Here is an 18089-nt window from a genome sequence, read left to right on the forward strand (position 1 = left end):
CCAAACCTGGGGTCCCTGCTTTCTACAGCTGAGAGGCAGAATAGATACAGCTGCATTGTTTTTTGACAGATTTACCCACAGTGGAGAAATATCATGGTATATATATACATAACATTTTAGTCTAGTTTTAGTCATCTTGATGAAACTAAACTTGGTTTTTTTCAGTTTTAGTCATCACAGATCTATTTTTGTTAGTCTTAGTCTAGTTTTTGTCATGGAAAAAGGCTGTCGACGAACATTTTCAGTCTGAGTTTTGGTCGACGAAATTAACACTGAACCACTCCTGAACCACAAACGTCATCAGAGTCTCACCTGGACCAGGAGAAGAACTGGACTGTTGTGGTCTCAGTGGTCCAAAGTCCAGTTTTCAAATTAGACCAAATGAAAGTATTTCATTTGTAGTCCAGGTCCCAGAGTCTGGAGAAGGATCAGAGAGGAATCCTCCAGGTCTTGTAGTCCAGTGTTTCCAGTCCCAGGTACTGGCCCAGTCTCATGTCCACACTCACACACTTGCTAAGACCATGAGAGCTTAGGGCTGTCCCACTGTCAAATCGTAACGTGTGAGGAATCTCTCGCAGGCTTTTGAGCCCTTCATGCTCCCTTTCTGTGAGCGGGCATATCTGCAGAGGGAATTACCCATAGTTCATAGCATCAAAATTAAAGCAACAAAAGTTGTGAAACATTTCTCTCTGAGATGATGAATCTAGAATATATGGAAGAAAATTAAGTTTTTCATGAAATTTTAACTTGTGATTCCAGTTGCTAGAGAGATCTGCAGTAAAGGTTAGTTTCTGAATAAGAACTGGAATTATAACATCATGAAATAAACTAAATCATAAGTCTTTATGGTGTTCAGACTCTTCAGTCAAACTGGACAAGCATCATGTGACCAGAGATGCCATAAACTGACATCACATGTCTTCTGTTTCTATGAGATGATTCTGAACTTTGAAAACATAACTAGGGCTGAACGATCTGGGAAAATAATCTAATTGTTATTTTTTTCACCCAACATTGTGATTGCAATTTAATGTGATTATTCTTCAGGTTCCTCATAAACCATTCTATATTATAACACACAGAGCTATTTCCCCCAGAAATTTATATCCAATCTCCCAAAATCTACAAATTAATGTTCAAAAATTCTAAAAGAATAGAATCTGCCCCACCACCCAAAAAAAATCAAATCAAATTCCCAAAAGATTACAAATAAATTCATAAAATTTTCATAAAATTACTAAAAATAAAAAGCACAGCATCCCCCCCAAAAATCAAACCAACTTCTTAAAATTTTACAAATGAATTTCTCACATTTTCATGAATTACCTAAAAGTTTCAGAGCTAATTCTCCCAGAAATTTGAATCAGATTCCCCCAAATCTACAAACAAATGTTTAAAAAAATTCCATAAAAATACAAATTTCCAAAGAAATTCAAATCAAATTCCCAAAATTTTACAAATAAATGTATCAAATTTTTCAAGAAGATACTTTAAATTTTCAAAGCACCCCCCCCCCCATTCAAATCAAATTCCTAAAATTTCAAAATACATTTCTCAAATTTCCTCAAAAATATCAAAAACATTTCTAAGCATAAATCCCCCAAATTTCATCTCAATCTAACAAAAATATTTATTGCAATTGTTTCGTACTATATTGCAAATTTGCAAATTATAATGAAGAAAGTGATGATTTTATGGATTTCTTAGTTTGAAGAAGACAAAAATATACAGAAACAAGGAAAGTAGAAACTTTTGTCAATTATTCTAGAAAATATCGGATCTTGAATGTTTGCATTATGTGTAGAGCAAAACACCTCTGCTTAAAAAAATGTATTAAACTGCTTTTTCAAAAACACATTTCAGGTCAAAGAAATATTGCACCCTCTGCGATTTGAAAATTGCAGTAGGTTATTTGTGATTTAATTTACATTTCGATCAATTGCCCAGCCCCAGTCATAACTACATCAGTGAATAATCTGTTAGCAGGCAGACTCCAGCTGCTGCTCTCTGATTCAGAGTCAGTAGAAACACCTTAACGGTCCGACACATGACCCTATAATCTTCTCTAGTTCCAGCCCAAAGACACAGAGCTCCTCTTTAACACGCCTTCATCTATCAAGGATGAAAACAACGTGGTCAATTCCGGCTTTGTATTTATTTGAGGCACAAACTCCTGCTACCGCTGACCCTACTGCTGTTCACACTCTGGCGTGGTCACTCTGGAGAGCAGGAAGTGACGCTGCATAGTAGTTGAATGTTAAAGGGTCACCAGTTAATCCATCACCAAATAAACCATAACCCTTGATTTTAAAAATGAAGTTTTGGCTTTCATTTATTAAGTGACCTCTCTGGTCCACCTGTAGTGTCTCTGGGGACCACCAAGGGACCACGGACCACACTTTAGGAAGCATCAGAGCATCTGTCATCAGGACTTTTTCCACTCTCTTGGCCTTCAATTTTAAATCTTTTTAATGCCGTTGGACTTTTGTTTTATTTCAATAACAGACAAAAAACTGTTTTCAACATCCATCCAGGGACGAATCATCTGTTCTCTCTCTCAAAGCTGGATAATAAAGGAAAATTCAAAGAAATAAAGCTGTAAGTGTTTCATTTTGGCCACTAGGTGGCAGCAGAGTGTTCTGAGGCTGGCCACACTCTAGATGATTTTATCAAACTTACAGTACTGTGTAGAACTTTTAGGCATGTTTGGGCCAAAAATTGAGGCTGAAGTGAGGCGTGTAATGGCGAGTAAGCCCACCTGGGGGCGCTGTTGGGCAGGAAGGAAGATTGACACAATCCTGGTAGTGCTCTGGATGTCCTTGGATATTACCATGGGGCTTAAAAAAATAAAGTTGGCAAATTTAGGGTGGGGTCGGGGTGGATGCGGTAAGTAAGTGCAGCCTAGGGCATTGGTTCCCACCTTAGGGTCCAGGACCCCAAAGATCTCAGGGGAGTGCAAAACTTTATTTGCTTTGAGGTTGTTAGATATAGATTTCTATTTACTAGATTTTATAGAAACACAGACAGGTATATTTCCATGGGGTTTTATCTATGAAGCCATTACAATCAGTGGTGATTTTTGGACAGTAATATCACCTTTATTCTGTGTGTCTTCTTAGATACAAGAAGTGGGGGTGCTGGCTGAGAGTATGGTCTGGTGGGTAAGATGGTTTCCATGAACCCCTGGACGTGATGTGGGTGTCCCAAGGGCCCAAAGACCCTGGGCGGTCTCCAAGCATATCACCATCGGTGAGAAGGTTCTGACAAAGTTTGACCTTGGCTGCCACTTTTTAACTACTTTTCACCATTTTGACCACCAATTTTCTACGTATAACCCCTTTCTGCCACGTTAATGTGAAAACAAACGAGGTAAAATAGAAGGAAACAGTTGCAGAGGCAGGAATAAATAGTTTGAACATCAAAACCCAATTATAATTAAAGCGGCAAGCAGCGATGACGGGCCCTTGCAACCCGTTGCATGTGTTGGATGTGCTGCAACCACGGGAGTATGGCAACTGTTGAGTGCCAGCAACAGAGCGTGCTGCCACAAGGGGTATGTGGGTTTGCAACACTCACAGTTAAACAGAAACAGAAGGTGATCCCCCTCATTAATTTCCAGAGCTTGCCATTACTTTGGCAGTAAAACCAAATGAGCAGGAGGTATGAGGCCTGAAAGTTTGGAAAGCTGCTCCAAAAATGAACAAATCACTGGATTGTCAGCTCACAGCTCCTCTTTCTGCTCTGCTTGGCTCTGTTACTTTCTCTCTTTCTCTTTTGAATGCCTGCAGCCTCACTCCCTTTTCCTCTTGTTCACGCTCACTCCACAGGAGAAAAATGACTGAGTGGCTGAAAGCATTAACTGTTCTCAGATTGTTGCAATAATCAGTGTGGAAGATAGAGAAGAAAATACAGAGATACAGACCCTGTATCAGGGACCATTCTCTGGATTATCAGGGGCCATTCTCTGGGTTTATCAGGGGCCATTCTCTGGGTTTATCAGGGGCCATTCTCTGGGTTTATCAGGGGCCATCCTCTGGGTTTTGCAGGGGCCACTCTCTGGGTTTATCAGGATCCATTCTCTGGGTTAATCAGGGGCCACTCTCTGGGTTTATCAGGGGCCATTCTCTGGGTTAATCAGGGGCCATTCTCTGGGTTTATCAGGGGCCATTCTCTGGGTTTATCAGGGGCCATCCTTTGGGTTTTTCAGGGGCCATCCTCTGGGTTTGCAGGGGCCTTTCTCTGGGTTTATCAGGGGCCATTCTCTGGGTTTATAAGGGGCCATTGTCTGGGTTTATCAGGGGCCATTCTCTGGGTTTATAAGGGGCCATTGTCTGGGTTTATCAGGGGCCATTCTCTGGGTTTATCAGGGTCCATTCTCTGGGTTTATCAGGGGCTTTTCTCTGGGTTTATCAGGGGCCTTTCTCTGGGTTTATCCAGGGCCATTCTCTGGGTTTATCAGGGGCCATTCTCTGGGTTTTTCAGGGGTCCATTCTCTGGGTTTATCAGGGGCCATTCTCTGGGATTATCAGGGGCCATTCTCTGGATTATCAGGGGCCATTCTCTGGGTTTATCAGGGGCCATTCTCTGGGTTTATCAGGGGCCATTCTCTGGGTTTATCAGGGGCCATCCTCTGGGTTTTGCAGGGGCCACTCTCTGGGTTTATCAGGATCCATTCTCTGGGTTAATCAGGGGCCATTCTCTGGGTTTATCAGGGGCCATCCTCTGGGTTTTGCAGGGGCCACTCTCTGGGTTTATCAGGATCCATTCTCTGGGTTAATCAGGGGCCACTCTCTGGGTTTATCAGGGGCCATTCTCTGGGTTAATCAGGGGCCACTCTCTGGGTTTATCAGGGGCCATTCTCTGGGTTTATCAGGGGCCATCCTCTGGGTTTTGCAGGGGCCACTCTCTGGGTTTATCAGGATCCATTCTCTGGGTTTATCAGGGGCCATCCTCTGGGTTTTGCAGGGGCCATTCTCTGGGTTTATCAGGGGCCATTCTCTGGGTTTATCAGGGTCCATTCTCTGGGTTTTTCAGGGGCCATCCTCTGGGTTTGCAGGGGCCTTTCTCTGGGTTTATCAGGGGCCATTCTCTGGGTTTATAAGGGGCCATTGTCTGGGTTTATCAGGGGCCATTCTCTGGGTTTATAAGGGGCCATTGTCTGGGTTTATCAGGGGCCATTCTCTGGGTTTATCAGGGTCCATTCTCTGGGTTTATCAGGGGCTTTTCTCTGGGTTTATCAGGGGCCTTTCTCTGGGTTTATCCAGGGCCATTCTCTGGGTTTATCAGGGGCCATTCTCTGGGTTTTTCAGGGGTCCATTCTCTGGGTTTATCAGGGGCCATTCTCTGGGATTATCAGGGGCCATTCTCTGGATTATCAGGGGCCATTCTCTGGGTTTATCAGGGGCCATTCTCTGGGTTTATCAGGGGCCATCCTTTGGGTTTATCAGGGGCCATTCTCTGGGATTATCAGGGGCCATTCTCTGGGTTTATCAGGGGCCATTCTCTGGGTTTTTCAGGGGCCATTCTCTGGATTTATCAGAGGCCATTCTCTGGGTTTATCAGGGGCCATTCTCTGGGTTTATCAGGGGCCATTCTCTGGGTTTATCAGGGGTTATTCTCTGGGTTTTTCAGGGGCCATTCTCTGGATTTATCAGGGGCCATTCTCTGGGTTTATCAGGGGCCATTCTCTGGGTTTATCAGGGGTTATTCTCTGGGTTTTTCAGGGGCCATTCTCTGGATTTATCAGGGGCCATTCTCTGGGTTTATCAGGGGCCATTCTCTGGGTTTATCAGGGGTTATTCTCTGGGTTTTTCAGGGGCCATTCTCTGGATTTATCAGGGGCCATTCTCTGGGTTTATCAGGGGCCATCCTTTGGGTTTATCAGGGGCCATTCTCTGGGTTTATCAGGGGCCATTCTCTGGATTTATCAGAGGCCATCCTTTGGGTTTATCAGGGGCCATTCTCTGGGTTTATCAGGGGCCATTCTCTGGGTTTATCAGGGGCCATTCTCTGGGTTTATCAGGGGCCATTCTCTGGGTTTATCAGGGGCCATTCTCTGGGTTTATCAGGGGCCATTCTCTGGGTTTATCAGGGGCCATCCTCTGGGTTTTGCAGGGGCCACTCTCTGGGTTTATCAGGATCCATTCTCTGGGTTTATCAGGGGCCATCCTCTGGGTTTTGCAGGGGCCTTTCTCTGGGTTTATCAGGGGCCATTCTCTGGGTTTATCAGGGTCCATTCTCTGGGTTTTTCAGGGGCCATCCTCTGGGTTTGCAGGGGCCTTTCTCTGGGTTTATCAGGGGCCATTCTCTGGGTTTATAAGGGGCCATTGTCTGGGTTTATCAGGGGCCATTCTCTGGGTTTATCAGGGTCCATTCTCTGGGTTTATCAGGGGCTTTTCTCTGGGTTTATCAGGGGCCTTTCTCTGGGTTTATCCAGGGCCATTCTCTGGGTTTATCAGGGGCCATTCTCTGGGTTTTTCAGGGGTCCATTCTCTGGGTTTATCAGGGGCCATTCTCTGGGTTTATCAGGGGCCATTCTCTGGGTTTATCAGGGGCCATTCTCTGGGTTTATCAGGGGCCATTCTCTGGAAAACAGAAAGATGAATGAGTGATTATTACATGAATGAAAGGATGAATGGAATGTCTTCCTGTTTGAAGTTTGAAAGCTTGGAAAAGACATCGGCCTGAGGACGTTTCATTTCTACTGAACTAAAACTGTAGACATGACACTAAGGTTATCTAATCAGGTAAATATCATGAAGGACTGCTCAGGTTTATCAGGTTTATCTAGACAGATGTGTCAGTGAGTCAGAATAAAAAAATGCACTGAGCTGACCACGACTTCCTGTCTGACTGTAACAGAAACTTATAAAAGAGCAAAGGTGAAATGAAACTGAAAGGTGATAAAAATTTTTTCCTGAAAAATACAGCAGAGAAAACTCACAACATTCACTCTGAACGGAGCCCGGAGAGAGGTACGTGAACTCTTGTCTTCACCATAAACTGCAGCTGTTTTACTCTTATTACACAGTAAATTTACCTGAGTACAGTTTACTCAAATTAGATACAATTTAACTCTGAAAAATGTAATATTTGGTCCCACTCTGTTTGGAATTTACTCCCACAGAGGGGCTCTTTTTACTCTTAAGCAGTGATACTCAACGTTTGGCTCCTTTGTGATGATTCGTGGCTCTTTTATGGTTTCATTTGAAATATTATTATTATTATTATTATTATTATTATTAAAAAAGGGAAACTTTGACCTCAGAAATTATCCATTGCGAGCCACATTAATCAGTTTGTTTCCCACGCTTGGCTTTAATTATCAACCTTTATTTTTTGTCTGAATATTTCCACTGCCCTTATTTGCAATTTTTTGCCACTCTTAATCCAGATTTTACTGCTCTGAGGCCACTTTTGTCACTTCTTTTTGCCACTTTTTGCCCATATTTGCCACTTTTCTCCAGTTTTTTGACTCTTTCATGCTCCCTTTTGCTATTTTTGACACTTCTCACCAATTAAAGCTGACTTTTGCCATTTAATGCCCCTTTTCCCCAAATTTTTGCCACTCTTCACTACTTTTGCCCATTTTAGTCACTTTCACTCATTTTTTCATGTTTTTGCCACCTTTTTGACCTTTTTGCCATATGCAACTCATTTTTGTGTCACTTCTCAACCAAATTTTGCTACTTTCTGCCCTTTTGCCACTGTTTCTCCCTATTTCTGTCACTTTTCACCCAGTATTTGTTCATTTATGCCTACTTTTCCCTTTTTCTGCCTCTTTTTGACCATTTGGCCCGCTTTAACTTATTTTTATCGCCACTTTAACCCATTCCTGCAACTTTTCATCGCATAGATTATGACTCTAGCAAAGGTATTTTTCAACAATTTGGCTCTTTGGTTGTCCAGGGTTGAGTAGCACTGCTCTGAAGTGTTTTAATTTAACACTAAATGATGATTCTGCACTACATGATGAACGAGTAGAGTATTCTACTCAGAGTTACTCTGATGACCCCTCAACAGTCACAGAGTCACTCTGATTAACACTCAACAGTCACAGAGTCACTCTGATTAACACTCAACAGTCACAGAGTCACTCTGATTAACACTCAACAGTCACAGAGTCACTCTGATTAACACTCAACAGTCACAGAGTCACTCTGATAACCCCTAAACAGTCACAGAGTCACTCTGATAACCCCTAAACAGTCACAGAGTCACTCTGATGACCCCTTTCAGAGTGGCCCTTTCACTATTTTTTTTTCTGGATATTGCTCTCAGTAAAACAAAAGTTTGGAGACCAGCAATAAAAGAATAAATCTCCTTTCAGTGAATGTGACACCAGCATGCAGTTTGAGTGGGAAGAAGACGACTTCACTCTGCCATATGGGGTCGAACGGCTCAGCCTGCCTCAGCCGACCAGTGGTAGAAAGTACATCATGTACCACGGCACCACCAGCAGGGCTGCTCGATCCATCCAGGCCTCTGGATTTAAACGGTCCAAAGACGGGATGCTCGGCCCCGGCGTCTACCTCAGCAGAGACCTGGAGAAAGCCAGCCGCTACCCAATCGATCATCCTGAGCATGACAGGGTCGTCATTAGAGTAAAGGTCAATGTGGGCAGAGTGATCGCCATCAATTATCAAGGCCACCCGCGTCAGAAGACCTGGCATGACCCCAAATATGGCGAGGTGTTCGACACGGCCTGGACGCCACCCAACTGTGGGATGGTGAAGAGCGGCTTGGAGGAGAATTGTGTCTGGGATCCCAATCGAATCCAGATCTTGGGTACCATTGAACCACGCCGTGTCCCGTCCTTTGGTGGTTGTGGTGCGTGGGGCTACAAGTGAGCTCTGAGCTCTGTTTTCAGTTTGTTTGTTCAAATGTATTTTTATATGTTTGGATACAAAGAAGAAAATGTTTATTTTTACTGTTAAAAAATAAATTGTTTGCCAATGAATCTGAGTTCATTCCTGACCGGGGGGGGGGGGGCAATCTGGTATCTTAGGGGACAGCAGGATGAGTAAATTTAAGGTTTTGTTTTAAAAAGAACACAAATAAAGCATTTTATTATTTTAGTAAATGTTTAAAAATGACCCACATTTTAACATCTCTGCTACATGTGGTGATCAAACATCTCAACTTTATCATCAGAAAAGGAAAAAAAACTCCTTAATGTTGGTGGTGATGTGTTTGTTTCTGGGTAAAATTTATTTTATCTTTTTTTTTTTTTAACTTTAAATCATAACTTCACCATTATTGCATTGCCAGAAACATGGCCTAAAAGTAGCCTAGTCTAGTGTAGAAGTACATGTTTGTTATTTTGTACTGCTGTTAAAACTGAAACCATGAACAGAATACATGTAGACTTAGATAAACCTTTAAAGCAGGTCAGGATACTTTTAATACTCCTTTTCTATTTCTTACAGCTGATCAGCCTTAGCGCTGTTTAGTTTTGTTGCATTAAATTCAGTATTTTATTTCCATAAGTCCATGTGATTGTAACCTCTTCAATATAAAAAAAAGTATGTTTTAATATTTCTGTAAATGGATTTACCAACATTTTTAATATGTTTAAAGACCCCACAGACACAATAAGAAATGGCTGGGGTCTGACAACCCCAGAGAATGACCCCTGACAACCCCAGAGAATGAACCCTGACAAACCCGGAGAATGACCCCTGACAAACCCAGAGAATGACCCCTGATAAACCCAGAGAATGACCCCTGATAAACCCAGAGAATGACCCCTGATAAACCCAGAGAATGACCCCTGATAAACCCAGAGAATGACCCCTGATAAACCCAGAGAATGACCCCTGATAAACCCAGAGAATGACCCCTGATAAACCCAGAGAATGACCCCTGACAAACCCAGAGAATGACCCCTGATAAACCCAGAGAATGACCCCTGATAAACCCAGAGAATGACCCCTGATAAACCCAGAGAATGACCCCGGGTAAACCCGGAGAATGACCCCTGATAAACCCAGAGAATGACCCCTGACAAACCCAGAGAATGACCCCTGACAAACCCAGAGAATGACCCCTGACAAACCCAGAGAATGACCCCTGCTCCCTAAAAGCTCTTTTTTTTCTAATTTAAACTCATTTATCTTACGGACACCTCTGTGAAAATATTTTTTCCTGTTTTATTAGATGTGACACCCCATGCTCTAATGTTAAAAAGTGTAATTTATATTGTTTTCCCCTCTTCTTGGTAATATTTTTTCCCTTTTTTTCATTTCTGTGTTAAAATTAAAACTTAAGAGGGATCAGGGACGTCTTTTTGCTAGTCATGTATGGAAGTAAATCAGTGCCATCTGAGTTAGAATTTGAATTTCTGAAACTGATTTTTTTCTAGCATCAAAATTGGAATTTTGAATTTGAAAAACCATCAAATTAGCACCAACTTTTTTTGCCACTGAATTTTCATCCAATGCCAAAATAAATTCAGTGAAAAAAAAAATTCAATGTCTCAAAAAATCAGTTTTTAAAAATTCAATCTCAAAAAAAAAATTCAGTGTAACAAAATTCAATCTGAAAAAAAAAATCAGTGTTAAAAAAATCAATCTCAAAAAAAGAGTATAAAAATAAAATCTAAAACAAAATAGTGTAAAAAAATTTATCTAAAAACAATTCTGTGTAAAAAAAATTCAACGTCTCAAAAAATTCAGTGTCAAAAAATTCAAAAGCAAAAAAATTCAACTTCAGCATCAAAAGAGACCGAGTAAACCAGGGAGAAGCAATCGATCCCTGTCTCAATTGATCTAACATCCAGCCAATCAGGTTACGCTTCCTTGGTCATGTGACAGAGACCCTCGAAGCTTCATCAGCAATGTCAGCCAACAGAGGATGCTGATCAATTGAGACAGGGATCGATTGCTTCTCCCTGGTTTACTTAGTCTCTTTTGATGCTGAAGTTGAATTTTTTGCTTTTGAATTTTTTGACACTGAATTTTTTTTTTATTATTTTTTTTTTAGATTGAATTTTTTACGCTGATTTTTTTGTTTTTTGGGGGTTTTTTTTTAGATTGATTTTTTTAAACTGAATTTTTCTTGAGATTGGATTTTTTTTTAAACTGATTTTTTTTTTAAACATTTAATGTTTTTTACACTTAATTTATTTTTGCACTGGTTAAAGATTCAGGGGCAAAAAATAATTTGATGCTAATTTGATGGTTTAAAAATTCAAAATCCAATTTTAATGCTAAAAAAAATCAGTTTTAGAAATTCAAATTCAAACTCAGATGGCACTGATTTAGTTTCATTGTCTTTTATCTCTGATTCCAAATAAAACATTTAAAAAAAAAAAGTTGTGAACTGGCTTTAAAAGTTGCAAAAAGGGCGATAAAAGTTGTGAACATTTTTTAAAATGTGGCAAAAAAGGCCATAACAAACATTAAAATGCAATTAAAGTGGCAAAAATGGGTCAACAGAGCCAACAATATGGCAAAATTTATTTATTTTTATTTTTATTTATTTAACCTTTATTTAACCAGGAGAAAACCTCATTGAGATTAAAAATCTCTTTTTCAAGAGTGTCCTGGCCAAGACAGCAGCAGTGAACAGAGTTTCAGACATACATAAAAACAGTTATACAACATAATACAAGATATGTAGTCCATATGCAAAAAAAAAACAAAAAAACACAAGAATTCAGGCAGCAGCTATTCACCAAACACAACCAGCATTAGTCAAAGCATTTGCATCCAGAAGTGTCTGCTTCCAAGTCTTTCAACCTTCTCTTAAAAGTGTCCAATGACATCAGTTCATTGAGTTTCAACTCTTTTTGTAAATCAGGCAGAGGGAGCAGCAAATTTAAATGCCTTTTTTCCCAGTTCAGTTCAGACCTTTGGGACGGACAGCAAGTAAAGATCCTGGGAATGATGATTATAAGATCCTGTGGCAAAATGTGGCAAAAATGAGTTAGAATTGGCAAATATAAGAACCAGAGGAGTAAAAAAGTGGTGAAAAAGGGTTAAAAATTGGTTAGAAGTGGCCAAAACCTGCAGAAAAATAAATGGTAGAAGGGGGTTAATAGTGGCAAAATCGGTTCAAAGTGGCAAAAAATGGGTCAATAGAGGCAACAATATGGCAACAATGGGTATAAAAAGTTGCAGACAGGGTTCAAAAGTGGCAAAATGGGTTAAAGTTGTAGTAATAGTGATTATAGTGGCCAAAAGGGTGGGAAAAATAATTGAAACAAGGAAAAATATGGTTTTAAGTGGAAAAAAAAGGAATTGGAAAACAGGAAAAATAGCACCAAATTGAAGTGGCCAATGATTGCACAGATGGATGAAAAAAAGGGTAAAAAGGTACTTTAATGATATTAGCCCTTTAAGTGTTGTTTGTTGCATTGTATTTCTCTTTCTTGTGAAGCTCTTTGTAACTTTGTTTTGAAGTGCTCTATAAATAAAGATTATTATTATTATAATTATTATAGTTGATTAACTCTGATGTTTATCTGCTCTGCATTAACTCCTAACAGTCATGAATGTTCTTTCAGTGATTCTGACACCAACATGGAGTTTGAGTGGGAAGAAGATGACTTTGTTCTGCCCTCTGGGGTCTGTCGACTGGACCTTCCTGAGCCAGTAGAAGGTAGAAGATACGTCATGTACCATGGCACCACCAGGAGGGCTGCTCGATCCATCCAGGCCTCTGGATTTAAACGGTCCAAAGATGGGATACTCGGCCCTGGCGTCTACCTCAGCAGAGACCTGGAGAAAGCCAAACGCTACCCCATGGATCACCCTGAGAATGACAGAGTGGTTTTTAAGGTTTCAGTTGATGTTGGGAGAGTGAAAAAAATCAATCGTCTTGACCACCCGTACAGGAAGACCTGGTATGACCACGGATACGACACGGCCTGGGTGCCGCCAAACTGTGGGATGGTGCCGAGCGGTTTAGAGGTGGACTGTGTCTGGGATCCAGATCGAATCAGGATCATTAAAGTCATCTACCCCAACACAGACCTAGGAGGATTTTCTGGATCCTCGTGAGTGTACCCTTATTTTTTGTTTATTTTGGCATATTCCACAATCTGAGTTTGGCGCGTCACTCTGGAGGATTTTTAAGATCTAACTGATTCTGATAACATGAGCGCCCCAGTACACAAGGGTAAATGATGACTAATGGAAAAGTTTTGTTTTACAATCATGGCAGTCCATAAGTGGAGATAAAGGGGAGAGCTTTAGGGGGCCCTGTTAAACTGGGGGCCATGGAGGTCAGCAACAGCATGGCCCACTATAAAGTTAAGCTGTGATAACCACATTTCATTTCTAATGTGAATAATAATCACTCTCATCAGAACTGTAAAAATCAATTTTATTCATTATTGCTGTAGAACAGTGTTTACCAACCATTTTCAAAAATCAAAATAGATTTTAATTGTTTCACTGCTTTTCTTCTCACAAGACCTTCGTCTAAACTACATAATAACTGCTACAAAACGTAGATAAAATTAGTCACAAGTGGCAAAAAAGTAGAGTAAATGGGTAAAAAGTGGCAAAGAGATGCTATAATGGTTTAACAGTGGCAAAAAGGGGTGAAAATGGGCTAAGAGTAGCAATAAGTCACAAAACAGGTTTAACCCCTTAAAACCTGTTGTATCATATTTGATACATACTTGTATGATACCTCTATCTAATCAATATGATCAATAAATTACTAAAAAAATATACTTAATACAGTCTGATAAATGATAAAAATGCCCTTAAGGGGATTATCAGTTACCAAAAACATCTATCGTATTAAATGAGAATCAAAAAATATAATTGTTAAATTTTATGGAAATTAATTTTTTTTATTTCAGTAGAAAGTGAAATAAACAGATTAGTTTCAAAAAATAACAAATTTCTGGCTACAATTTGTGTATTCAGGCTTTAAAGCAGGGGTGCCCAAATTCTTTTCAGTGAAGGGCCAAAAATGAATCCGGGTGGAGGGTCGCGGGTCAAAACTAAACATTTATGTTGTAGTGCATGAAATAAAATATGCCTATAGCATAATTTTGCAAAATAAAAACTCATACAAAGTAATTTTGAAAATTAATAACACTATTCTTTATTGTGTTTCATAGCATGAAATTACTGAACATCCATATGGCACAAATACTAATTAGGCATTCCGCCTTGAAGTCAATTTAAGTAAAAAAGTACTCATGTTCCCAAATATTTTTAAACTTCCTCTTATCAGTGTGCCACTGCCTCACACCCTCCATCTCTGCCATGACCCCAGCATCTTCTCACTGACTCACTCTCTGGTCATGGGCTTCTGAGCTGATGGGAGCTCAACAGCGCCACCCTACCCCCAATGTAACACAATGTTAATATGTGGTCAGGAGAGGAAGTGCAACAATAAATAAGTATTAAAAGAAATATTTAGACTGCTGGCAGTGGGGGGGGGATCAAAAATTCAAACATGGGCGGCGGGCCAAAAATAATCGCTTGGAGGCTAAAGTTGGCCCGCGGGCCCCAAATTGAACAGCCCTGCTTTAAAGCGTTAACTTGGCCAGACTTTGCAAAAACGGGTTAAACATTTGTAAAAATGTGGGAAAAAGTGGGAAAAGCTGCCAAAAACAAAATAAACATGAAAGGAAGGGAAAAGAAAATGTGTGGCAAAAGTGGCGAAGACGAGTTTCAAGTGGATGAAGATGGGTTTAAAGTATACAAAGCCAAGATGAGTTTAAAGTGGTAAAGACGAGTTTAAAGTGGTGAAGATGAGTTCAAAGTGGAGAAGATGAGTTTAAAAAGGCAAAACAGGTTAAAGTTTGTAAAAATGCGTTGAATATAAGCGGCAACCTCCGGTCCTGAAAAATAAAGCCAATATGGCAGTGCAAAAAATTGCTATACCACAAGTGTCCACTTGAGGCTGGCTGCAGGAACACCAGAAGTCCCGTCTGGACACCTGTTAAACAGCCGGTTTTGACATTAGAAATAAACTGGTTTACAGCCTGGTTCAAACACCAAACGTGTCTCATTAGCTAGTGTCTTATTGTGCTCCCACTGTACAGGGGTTGAATTTTTTGGTACCACTATCGGACACGATGGATTATATTTAGGATGAAAGCTGATTGGCGTGTCTCATTTGATTGACAGATAGCTCGGCAGGCTGAGGCTCCATTTCTGTCAACCAGAATGCTAGCTAGCAGACTGACAGGAAGTCATGCTTAGTGGGTGGGCCGTTTGGTTGATCCAAAGTTCGGTTGAGACCGCGATTTCAGTCTGGAAGCCTCTACTGATTGGCTTCAAGAGTTGTTTGAGTCCGCCCATTGTAAGGAGACGACTGATGCCACACAGGGTTGGTCCAATTCTTTCTACAGTTTGTGGTTAGATACAGGAAAAAAACAGCACTAATGCTACGGAGCCAACATGCATATATTTACAGTATATCATCGATAAATCACGTGGGGGGGCAGCCCATTCTGTTGGCAGGCCTGTTAATAGTATGTGTTGTAAAATTAAATGAGCCAAACAGCATGCCATGCACCCACTCATTCAGCAGGTGAAACCAGGTGTGGAGGAGGTCTTAGGGTAACAGCAACCTACTGTCAAGTTAGCAGCACTATGGGCTGTACTGACATAATCTTGTTTCTTCCAGCGATTCTGACACAGATGATGATGATGATGACAATGATCTGCCCCCTGGGGTCTGTCGACTGGGACCCTCTGAGTCAGCCCCTGGTAGACGATACATCATGTACTACAGCACCACCAGGGAGGGTGCACGATCCATCCAGGCCACTGGATTCAAACGATCCAAAGATGGGATACTTGGCCGGGGCGTCTACCTCAGCAGAGACCTGGAGAAAGCCAAACGCTACCCCATGGATCATCCTGAAAATGACAGGGTGGTCTTGAAGGTTTCAGTTGATGTTGGGAGAGTGAAAAAAATCGATTGTCTTGATCACCCGTATCGGAAGACCTGGCACGATCACGGATACGACACGGCCTGGGTGCCGCCAAACTGTGGGATGGTGCCGAGCGGTTTGGAGGCCGACTGTGTTTGGGATCCAGATCGAATCAGGATCATTAAAGTCATCTACCCCAACACAGACCTAGGAGGACGATTTGGAAGATCCTCGTGAGTATTACCTTATTTTTGTACTAATGTCAAAGTGAAAACAGATTTCTACAAAGTAATGTCAAATACCTGCACATCTTTAAAATCACCCAAAGCTGTTTAAGGTTTGTTCCATGTTAAATCAGGATGTTGACCTTTCCCTCAGTGCTGCAAGGACCAGAGTTCAGTGGGCTGAAGATGACTCCAGTCTGCCTGACGGGGCAAGCCGGCTGGACCTGCCCGAGCCAGTCAGTGGTAAAAAGTACATCATGTACCACGGCACCTCCAGTCATGCTGCTCGACCCATCCTGGCCCGTGGATTTCAACGCTCCATAGACGGGATGCTTGGCCCCGGCGTCTACCTCAGCAGAGATCTGGAGAAAGCCAGACGCTACCCACTCGATCATCCTGAGCACGACAAGGTCGTCATCAGAGTTGTGGCCGACGTAGGCAAAGTGATCGTCATCGATTATCAAGGCCACCCACGTCAGAAGACCTGGCAAGACCCAAGATACGGTGAGGTGTACGACACGGCCTGGGTGCCACCCAACTGTGGGATGGTGCCGAGTGGTTTGGAGGAGCACTGTGTCTGGGATCCCAATCAAATCAAGATCATGGGAGCCATCTGTCCACGCCCTGTCAAGTCCCGTGGTTGGCATGGTGGAGGCTACAAGTGAGCTCTGTGCTCTGTCTGTTTGTTCAAATGTATTTTAATATGTTTGGATAAAAAAGATTGCATGCATTTTTACTGACACTGTAACCTTAAAATAAAAATAAAATTGGTCCTAATGAATCTGAGTTATTCCTGAGGTGGTGTGTGGATGAGGAGAGGAAGAAGGAGTTCATGGATAGGGACTGTACGTCATGTAGCAGGGGGCACCTCCAGTCAGGATGAGGAGATTTTAAGACCCTGTAAAGTGATAATATATCTGTATATAGGTTTGTCATGTGACAGGCCACTGTGTTATGAAGCCCCAGGTCAAATTTCAGTAAAATTACACATCAAGTTTATAAACCTAAAGACTCTGTAAAGTAAAATCTAAACAGAGACAGATAATAGGCAGGAAGTGGCAAAGTATGGATTAACAGAGACAAGTAATAGGCAGGAAGTGGCAAAAATGGGTTAACAGAGGCAAATAATAGGCAGGAAGTGGTGAAGAATGGGTTAACAGAGGCAAATAAAAGGCAGGAAGTGGCAAGGAATGGGTTAACAGTGGCAAATGATAGGCAGGAAGTGGTGAAGAATGGGTTAAGAGGGGCAAATAAAAGGCAGGAAGTGGCAAGGAATGGGTTAACAGTGGCAAATGATAGGCAGGAAGTGGCGAAGAATGGGTTAACAGAGGCAAATAAAAGGCAGGAAGTGGCAAGGAATGGGTTAACAGGGGCAAATGATAGGCAGGAAGTGGCGAAGAATGGGTTAACAGAGGCAAATAAAAGGCAGGAAGTGGCGAAGAATGGGTTAACAGGGGCAAATGATAGCCAGGAAGTGGCGAAGAATGGGTTGACAGGGGCAAATGATAGGCAGGAAGTGGCGAAGAATGGATTAACAGAGGAAAATAAAAGGCAGGAAGTGGCGAAGAATGGGTTAACAGAGGCAAATAAAAGGCAGGAAGTGGCGAAGAATGGGTTAACGGGCAAATGATAGGCAGGAAGTGGGGAAAAATGGGTTAACAGAGGCAAGTAATAGGCAGGAAGTGGCAAAAACTGGTTAACAGGGGCAAAAAAGGCAGGAAGTGGAAAAAAAGGATAAACAGAGGCAAGTAATAGGCAGGAAGTGGCAAAAATGGGTTAACAGGGGCAAAAAAGGCAGGAAGTGGAAAAAAAGGATAAACAGAGGCAAATAATAGGCAGAAAGTGGCAAAAATGGGTTAATGAGGCAAATAATAGGCAGGAAGTGGACAAAGAATGGGTTAACAGACACAAATAATAGGCAAGGAAGTGGCATAAATGAGTTAAGAGAGGCAAATGATAGGCAGGAAGAGGCAAAAATGAGTTAACAGAGGCAAATGATAAGCAGGAAGTGGCGA

General features: G+C 41.5%; 1 pseudogene; it reads left to right on the forward strand.

Moving 5' to 3' along the window:
* The first annotated feature begins 6908 nt into the window (after positions 1-6908).
* Positions 6909-16829, forward strand: LOC121503351 (annotated as a pseudogene).
* The last annotated feature ends 1260 nt before the right edge of the window (positions 16830-18089 follow it).

This window comes from Cheilinus undulatus, linkage group 21 (assembly GCF_018320785.1).
Source record: "Cheilinus undulatus linkage group 21, ASM1832078v1, whole genome shotgun sequence".
Taxonomy (NCBI): domain Eukaryota; kingdom Metazoa; phylum Chordata; class Actinopteri; order Labriformes; family Labridae; genus Cheilinus; species Cheilinus undulatus.